The sequence below is a fragment of the Mustela lutreola genome, chromosome 1 (genome assembly GCF_030435805.1).
Source record: "Mustela lutreola isolate mMusLut2 chromosome 1, mMusLut2.pri, whole genome shotgun sequence".
NCBI classification, from domain to species: Eukaryota; Metazoa; Chordata; class Mammalia; order Carnivora; family Mustelidae; genus Mustela; species Mustela lutreola.
This window is the reverse complement of record NC_081290.1, coordinates 235,358,980-235,369,214: the sequence shown is the minus strand read 5'-3', so window position 1 is coordinate 235,369,214 and position 10,235 is coordinate 235,358,980.

Genomic DNA, 10,235 nt, shown 5'->3' with positions numbered 1-10,235 from the left:
AACGATATGAGTTAATTATATGTGTTTATCTCTAAAACACATAGACCTCAAAATCTATATGAGCCCCAGAGCCATAATACTTTAGTTATTGGTGTACTGTGTCTCAAAGAATTCAAAATTTCATTATTGATATAAAAAATGAACAATAAAAATGAGATTTTATGATTAGTACTTGAGAGCACTATTTGTTAACTGCACAAATCACCTATTTGGAAATACAAAGAGAGAAATTAGTTATTTTGGCAATTTCAAAGAGGATAATTTTTAAAATCTATGGAGTCTGATGACAAAAGTGAGATAGCTCTCTGACCTTTAAATTTCAGGTATCACCTGGTGTAGGTAGCCAAATTCTGGGAGTAAAGAAAGCATACATTGGTGGCATCATCCAAAGACAACGAGGGCCATCTTCTATTATGGCTGGTATGGACTGAATATCTCACATGCTTTGAAAAGAATACCTTTGTGTGAATTTAATATATGAATCTAAGGACATATTTTGCCCATGAAAAAAAGGTCTGCAAGATTATTGGGCTTTCACCTTCAGAAGAATTTTGTTGTGTTTCCTCTCTGTTGCTTTGTAACAATAATGATATTGGGAAAGTCAATTAATCTTGGGCATTGGTTTTATTATCTTTAAATGATACTAACAATTTCTGTCTTGTTAAGTGATGCTCTTGATAGAGGTTGTAAGAGTGGAATGGGATTGCCAATGAGGGAAGTGCTTTGCAAGGGGTAAATTATTCTTCACTTCCGAAGCTTTGTTAATGAGAAGAACCTCCTTGCTCTCATCTTGCTGAGCTTCCATTATGTGTCAGGACATTAGGACACTACATAGGTCTCATCTTTATTTTTAATTTTTGGTAAAACCTTACAATAGCTTATTTCCCCCTTTCCACAGAGTCATATTGGTTATATGTCCAAGGTGATACATAAAGCAAATGGCAGAAGCCTTTTTAGGCACTATGGATTAAAAGACTACAGAATGGTGAAATCTTTGCAGTATTTTGGAGTACAACCAAGCTTACTGCCTCTCTTTTCTGTTTTCATACTGAAAATATGAACATTTTACTTGATTTACTCAGACCTACTTTTGTTGGACATGAGATTATCTGTAAATTCTTGTGGTTTAAAAATCCTAGACTTTTGCCTTATCCCTGCAGCCACCTGTCATCTCCCAGAGTCTGTTTTAGAGTGGAGTTGGGTTTTCATTAATGAGAAGCTAATTCCCAAAGTCTCAAACCCTGCTGTGTAAACTGTGGGCTCAGAGCAGACAACCCAGAGATCCTGCTCAGACTTTTATCTTTTATTGGTTCCCTCACCTTCCCTTAGATTCTTTTCCTGACACTTCCTCTAACCCACCTCCATTAAAAAAAAAAAAATAAATCTCCTAACCTTTGTCTATTATCCTTCTTTTTTGGATAGTTCAAATTTATAATCCATTCTTCTGTTTGTTCTATTTGAAGGGCTTCCCATGGCTCCATTCTCAATACATAGTTTTTAGGAGAATGCCTTGCACATAATTTGTGTTCTTTTCTAGTTACTGAATGATTGGTTTGACTACACATACAAATTTATTTTCTCACTATCTTACATGCCTGATTTTGAGCAGGTTCTCAAATCATCAAAGCACATAGATTGATTGGTACTAAGTTGCTGACTGATTCTGAATACATAGTTGTATGTCCCCAGCACATAGAAACACCATGAGGGCTGTTATAAGAGATATGGAGAGAAAAACTACTCTATCATCAGTTCAGGGAGTTGAATGCCTATTGCAGTCTGTGTGCTTTTCCAGGTGCTGAAGATACACAGCTATTCAAATAGCTATCCTAATCTAAAAGCATACACATGGGCCACGCTCCATCCAAGATTGATTTTGAGTTGGTCTATTAGTCCTGGATGACAGTGATTATTCTCCAGAAAGTGTTTGAACCTTTGATAATTACAGAGCTACCCCTTCTCAATCTTTTGGGAGAGATTCTATCCTTGTCACTGATCTAGGCTTCTAGAGGAAAAGACCATGCAGGAAATCACAAGGTTAGAATGGAGGTCAGAGAGGCTATAGGTGGAAACATGGAGAGAGCAAGAATTAGAGCTGTGCAATTCATTCCTGAGTCTACACGCATCATCTGGTTTGTTCCCGTAAGTCTTCTTTGCTTCACATGTTCCAGAATCTGTCCTTGGCCTTATTTTATACATCTGAGAAGGTAATCCTTAAAGAAGCCAAGTTTTAGAGATTTTGGAAAGACTTAAAGACCCATGGTGATTCTCCATATCCTTGACAGAGAATGCTATCATGTTCTCCTGCCCAAAATCCAGCTCCCTATTTCCTGCCCTCTCTACCCGGACACCTGCAGTGAGCCATCAGAGAAAAGATTCAGTATTTACCCTCACTGACCTGAATTTTGTTTCTCTTTCATTCTTCATTCCACAGGCATGAATCTGGAGTCCTTAGCTTTATGAAGAACTCCGTTATGATGACATTTTTTTTCATAGTCTGCACAAAATCTTGGTAGGTAAGAACATTTATTTCAGAAATTCATTTCTGCGATCCATTCTGGATTTGGGGCACTCATTGTCTCTTCCTCTCTGTACCCCTCAATCCCTTCATTTGTCCCTCCTTTCATCTTTTTTTTTTTTTAAACTTACTTGAATGCTTGACTTTGGAGATCTGGGACTTTGAACAGCAGTCCCCAAGGTCTCTGTCTCTGTAGGGGGAAAAAAAAAAAGGTTTAAATAAAAGCTCCGTTGTTAGGAGAGTGATTAGTTGTTTATATGTATCAGCATATGGAAGGAAAAGTAGCCTAGCTAGGAATGTGGACTGAAACTGAGTTATTGAGAACTCCCTACTTATCTGTGGGTACTCCCAATCCTTATCCCTAAAATGAGGAATGTGTGCAAATTATCACTTTGCTAAAGAGTTCTCCCCAACCCATTATCTTTCCCCTAGTCTCAAAGTCTGGCTGAAGCCAATGGACACTGTCTCACAGAAGGGAGGTCCCCAGTCCAGTCCTTGATTTCCTCTTTTCCCCCTGTCTTGTCCTCTATTCCCATGTTCTTCTTAAGAAGACAGAGCAAGGATGGCAGTCACAGAATAATTTTCTTAGCCGAAATTCATGATATCACTGTATTCCCTACAGTCACTCTCTACCCAGAATCTTATACTTTCACCTGATAACAGTATTTCCTGTCACTGGGTGGGTTCTCCAGAAATAAATATGAAGATCAAGTTTGGGGTGAAAGTCATTTACTAGAGGTTAGACTTTTGAAAGAAAGGAGGGAACAGAGCTTGGCAAAGGAAGAACTCAAACTTAGATACAGGTGGACAAATCCTCAGCCAACACAGCAGAAAGCTGTGGAGCAGCTTTTTATTACCCAACAGTATTACCACTTGTTGGAGTTGAAAAGACTAGAATTTTAAGACCTCTCCTCACCTAAGAAGGAAGGTTATGTCCTTGAGCTATAGTACCCTGCAGCTGAGAGAGACCCTGCAGAAGCTGAGTTCCAGGCTGTCTTTTGACCACACTCCCAGAACTGGGCAGCAAGTCTTTCCTGGAAGGGGAATCTGGCCTTCAGATCACGAGGTTTAGAATAATTTCCTTACACCCTATATTTGGAGGATATTTTGCAAAAATTTTCAGATTTACATCTCCTAATCTAATCACTGTTCCCATCACTCCCACCAACTGACCGATGGATAGTTGGAGAATATTATCCAGCATTCAAGGAATATCTCCTGTGTTTCACTAGTTCCCATCAGCACAGATGGTTTCCTAAATTCTACGGGAGCATACGCTTGAGTGTTTCAATACAAGTTCAATAAGCAAACAAACAAAACATACATTATATTTTAAGGGTCTTTGTTTACTTAATTTTTTATTTTAAAATAAATATAGATTCATAAATTGCAAAAATATATAAAAGAAGATCCTATAGATCTTTCATCCAGTTTTTTCCAGTGGTAACATCTAGCATAACTACAGTACGATATCAAACCCAGAAAATGGACATTGGTCAATGGTGACTTAAATATCACCAGTTTTACATGCACTCATTTGTATGTGGATAGCTTTATGCAGTTGCATCACGTGTAGGTTCTTATAAATACGATCATAGCCAAAGGACAAAACCAGTTCATCTCCATAAGGCTACCTAACGTTGCTCATTTATAAACCTTCTCACCTCCCTTCCTTTCCCCTTCCACTTGTTCTTAACCTTTAAGATCTACTTATCTAAGCTCCATATCTAAAATTTTGTTATTTCAAGAAAGTTATGTAAATAGAATTATTGGCTGGCTGGATTCCTCCCTTCCTCTCTTCCTCCCTCCCTTCCTTCCTTCCTTCCTCTTTCTTTTTTCTTTCCTCAGCAAAATCTTCTTAAAAGTGTCGATTTGTTGCATGTATCAATCCTTTGTCTTCTTTCTTTGCTGAGCAGCAATTCATTGTATGAATTCACCAGTTTGTTTAAGTATTTGATGATTGGAGAACATTTATGTTGTTTGGCATTTTAGGCAATTATTTTAAAAAGCTGCTATAAATATTTGCATACAAGTTTTTGTATCAACATATATTTTCATTTTTTTCCTGGGATAAAACCCCAAAAGTAGTCTTATGGTAGGCCATAAGACAAGTGCATGATTAGTTTTATAAGAAAATGCCAAGACTTTGCCAGAGTGGCTGCCTCTTTCTGTTCCCACCAGTAATGCAAGAATGATCTAGATCCTCTGCATCCTTGACAGCATTTGGTGCTATTTTTCATTCAGGTTATTCTATAACGTTATAGCAATATCTGATTGTGGTCTTAATTTACATTTTCCTAATGGTTAATAATGTTGACATCTTTTCATGAATTTATATGCCATTTGTGCATTCTCTTCACTGAGATGTTTGCTCATCCCTTTTGCTTATTGTCTAATTTTATTGTTTGATCTTTTTTAATATATTGTGCAGTTTTGAGAGTTCTTTACATTTTCCATATACGAATCTGTTGTCAGATATGTTGTTGCAAATATTTTCTCCCAGTTTGTAGTTCATCTTTCCATTCTCTTAACAGTGTTATTCCATGCCAAGCATAACTCTTCACTTTGCCTTAGGCCCCAAAGATTTTCTCTTGTCTTGTACAAGTTTTAGAGTTTCATACTTTACATTTAAGCTAATGGTCCATATCCATTTTGAGTTAACTTTGTACAAACTGGAAGTCTTTCTTCCTCCATCCCTCCCCCAGAGATGGCTAATTACTCCAACACTATTCATAGAAGGGGCTATCATTCCTTCATTGAATTACTTTTGTAAGTTTGTAAAAAAAATAATTCTAAAGTGTCATTGGAATTTTGATAGGGATTCCATTGAATCTACAATGTCTTTGGGTTTTATGGACTTTTTTTTTTTTTTAAGATTTTATTTATTTAGTTGACGGAGAGAGACACAGCGAGAGAGGGAACGCAAACAGGAGTGTGGGAGAAGCAGACTCTCCAATAAGCAGGGAACCCGATGCAGGGCTCGATCCCAGGACCCTAGGATCAGGACTGAGTCAAAGGCAGACGCTTAATGACTGAGCCACCCAGGTGCCCCTTTATGGACATTTTAACAAAATTAATTATTTCTATCCATGAACATGAAATATCTTTCCATTTATCTGTGTCTTCTTTAATTTATTTCATCAGTGTCTTATAATTTTCAGTGTATGGATCTTCTACCTCCTTGGTTAAATTTATTCCCAAGTATTAAATGGTTCTGTATGCGATTGTGAGTGTAATATAAATTGTTTTTTCTCTCTTTCTCTCATTTTTTTCGGATAGTTCATTGTATAGTACAGAAATGAACATGTTTTTTTTTAAGATTTTTATTGATTTGACAGACAGATCACAAGTAGGCAGAGAGGCAGGCAGAGAGAGAGGAGGAGGAGGAGGCAGGCTCCCTGCTGAGCAGAGAGCCTGATGTGAGGCTCCATCCCAGGACCCTGGGACCATGACCTGAGCCGAAGGCAGAGGCCTTAACCACTGAGCCACCCAGGCACCCCCAGAAATGAACATTTTTATATGCTGATTTTGTAATCTGAAACTTAGTTGAATTTGCTTACTATTATTATTTTTTTTAATTTTAGTTATCTATTTGATAAAGTGAGCGAGAGACAGCAGAAGCCAAGGGGAGGGGTACCTGGGTGGCTAAGTCATTAAGCATCTGTCTTTGGCTCAGGTCATGATCTCAGGGTCCTGGGGTGCAGCCCTGCATCACGTTCCCTGGTCTGCAGGAAGCCTGCTTCTCCCTCTCCTACTCCCCCTGCTTGTGTTCCCTCTCTCACTGTGTATCCTCTCTGTCAAATAAATTAAAAACAAACAAACAAACAAACAAATAAACAACAACAACAAAAAAACCACCAAAAACAAAGGGTGATGCAGAGGGAGAAGCAGACTCCCTGATGAGCAGGAAGCCAGGTGTGAGGCTCAATCCCAGGACCATGACCTGAGCTGAAGGCAGATGCTCAATTGGCTCATTCACCCAGGTACCCCAAATTTGTTTATTACTTCTAATGGTTTTTCTGTGGATATTTAGGATTATTACTATATAAGATCAAATCATCTGCAAATAGAGATAATTTTATCTTTTCCTTTCCAAAATGGGTGTTATTTATTTATTGCCTAATTCCTCATGTGGAGCCACTAAAATTTCCAGATAGCCAAAGCAATCCCAAGAAAGAAGAATAAAACTTGAAGTATCACACTTAACTGATTTCAAACTTTATTACAAAACGAGGACAATCAAAAGAGTATGGTACTGACATAAAAACAGAAAAACAGACCAATAGAACAGAATTAAAAACCAAGAAATAAACTCACACATATATGGTAAAATAATATTTGACAAGGGAGTCAAGAATATTCAATGGGGAAATTCTTCTCAATAAATGGTATTGGGAATAATGGATATTCACATGCAAAATAATGAAATTAAACCTCCATCTTACACTACCCATGCAAAGTAACTCAAAATGAATTGAAGACTTAAATGTAAGACCTGAAAGCCTAAAAATGCTGAATAAAAACATAGGAGAAAAACTCCTTGACATTTAACTTAATGAGAAGTTTTGGTTATGATACCAGAAAAGCAAGTAACAAAAGCAAAATTAAACTGGTGGTACTACATCAAACAAAATGCTTCTGCCTAGCAAAAGAAACAATCAACAAAATGAGATATCTTACACCTGTTAGAATGTTTATCATTAAAGAGACAAGAGATAATAGAGGTAAGTGAGGATCTGGAGAAAAGGAAACCCTTGTGCGCTGTTGGTAGAAATGTAAATTGGTATAGTCACTATGGAAAACACTATGGAGGTTCCTCAAAAAATTTTAAAAAAATGGAACTACCATATTATTCAGCAGTTAGCTTCTGAGTACATAGCTGAAGGAAGTGAAATCACTATCTCAAAGAAATAGCCATATTTCCAAGTACATTGTAACATGATATACAGTAACTAAGACATGGAAACAACTTACATATGTAACAACAGATGAATAGATAAGGAAAATGTGAATATCAGGGTTTCTTTATCTATATCTGTATAGACATATAATGGGGTATTATTTAGTCATGAGAAAAGAAGGAAATCGTGTCTTTTGTGCTAAGATGGATGAATTTGAAGGCACTCTGTTATGTGAAATTATGCTAAGGTCAAATAAAGAAAGAAAAATATTGTATGATCTCACTTATACGTGGAATCTAAAAAACAAAACAAAACAAAAACCCAACTCACAAATAGAGTAGAATAGTGGCTGACAAGGGCTGGGAGTTGGGGGAAATGGGCAAATGTCGATCAGAGGGTACACAGTATAGTAACTACAGGTAATAGTAAGGGGTTATGTTCTTGAAAATTGCTAATAGAGCAAATCGTAAATGTTCCATTACACATACACACACACACACACACACACACACACACACAAGTGGTAATTATGTGAGGTGATGGAGGTGTTTATTAACCTTATTGTGTTAATCATTTTACAATATATATGTGAACAAAGTCCTCACCTTATATACCTTAAAACTTATGCCACATATTATGTCAGTTATAGCTCCATAAAGTTGGGGGAGTTTTTAAAAAAGTAAAAGTGAAAATAAAATTTTAAAAATCAATTAGGCATATCTATGTCAGTCTATTTTATTTCTGGGTTTCCTATAATGTTCCATTTTTCTATATGTCTGTCCTTCCATCAATACCACACAGCCTTTATTATTATAGTTGTACAATAACTCTTAACATTGAATACAGTTATTCTTCCCATCTTATTATTTTTCAAAATTGTTTCAGTTGTTTAGCTCTTTTGTCTTCCACATACATTTTATAATAAGCCTATCTATGTCTATAAGAAACTAAGCTGGGATTGACAGGAATTGTATTAAACCTATGGATTGACTTGAGGAAAATTGACCTGTTTACTGTATTGAATCTTCTGATCCATGAACACAGTATGTCTCTCTTTTTACATAGGTCTTCATAGATATTGTTCATCAGAATTTTATAACTTTTATCATCCAGTCCTGTATAAATTTTATTAAGTTTATACCTAAATACACATTCATTATTAAAGAGGTTATATAACTTTCTCATGTCTATATGGCAAGTATACTGGTTTTCTAGAGCTGCCATAACCAAGTACCACCAACTGCATGGCTTAACAAGCAGAAATTTACTGTCTCATAGTTTTGGAAGCTAGGTGTCCTGGATCAAGGCGCTAGCATTGTTGATTTCTTCTGAGGCCTCTCTCTTGGCTTGTAATTGGCCATCTTCTCCCCATGTCTTCACATGGCTTTTCTCCTGTGCACACTGATATCTCTCTATGTGCCCAAATTTCCTTTTCCTCTAAGGACACTAGTTAGATTAAGGCCCATTGTGATAGCCTCATTATAACTTAATCACCTCCTTAATAAGCCGTATCTCCTAATGCAGTCACATTCTGAGGTACTGAGAGTTGGGAAAGACTTCAACATATGAATATTTTGAGGTTGACAAAATTCACCCTATAATTAGTAACAGTTGATGATTCTAAGAGTAATCATTTGCATCTCTGATTTGCATTAAACATTAATTCTAACAAAGTATAGTAGAAACCCAAACAGATCTTCAGGGATAGGAAATTTTTTCATGGGTACTATATGTTTATTTTCCTTTAAAACCAGTAACAGGAAACATGCAATGGTCAAAGGAGAAACTGCAGATATTATCATCTGTGGGACTGAAGTGATGAGATGTGCTTGGCTGAACCACTGTTTCATAAATATGTTCATGTCATTTTCAGGAAGACAAAAATTCTGGTGAGGTGAAGTCAATAAAGGAATGATGAAGACTACAGAGAATAGATTCATGTTGATTACTAGGGAAGGCTGACTGGTTTTCACCATGTTGACTCCAGTCCATCTAACTTTCCATTCTCAAGCTAGCTTTGAGATAAATCAAGCAGAAAATATAATTAGCATCCAGAAGACTTAGAGGCACCTGAGTGGCTTAGTCAGTTTAGCATCTGACTCTTGATTTTAGGCTCAGGTCATAATTTCAGAGTTGCAGGGATTTAGCCCTGTGTTGGGCTCTATGCTCAGCATAGTCTGCTTAAGATTCTGTTTCTTCCCCATCCCCTGCTCCTCCTCCTGCTCTCACACTCACTCCCCCTCTCTCAAATCAATAAATAAATCTTAAAAAAAAAAAAAAAGAGAGAGAGAGAGAATTCAAAAGTCTTAGTTAAAAAGATGCATTTAGTTTCCTCTTGGGAAAGAGTTGACCCTTGAAGTAGATGTGGAAGATAAATGGTCTCCCATAGGAGATAACAAGTTCTACCGGGGACATAAGCCCTCTGATTTCTTGCACACGAAACTGCCACCTGAGGCTCTATTAATTCCTTACCTTATTTGGAGAAGATGTTTTAAAACCTTGGGGAGATTAGTTAAATGTTCCCTCTCCTTCATAGGAGGAATTAAGATAGAGAAAATGTTTCTTAAGATCTGCAGTTGGCTGGAAAAGAAAAAAACTCTGGGGAGGTGCTTTCTTTGCTGACTGCATCTCTTAGCTGACTTTAAGAAGGAGCCATATGATCTGAGTCCTCAGGCAGAACTCAAGAACCCTGCTCCTTATCCCTAACATACAAGAAATGGTGCATGTGAGTATGGGGAAACACATAGTATATACAGGAAAAGGGTACTAGGACACTCCTCAAAGTTGTCTAAAGAGAAGACAGGGGAAAGAAGGGA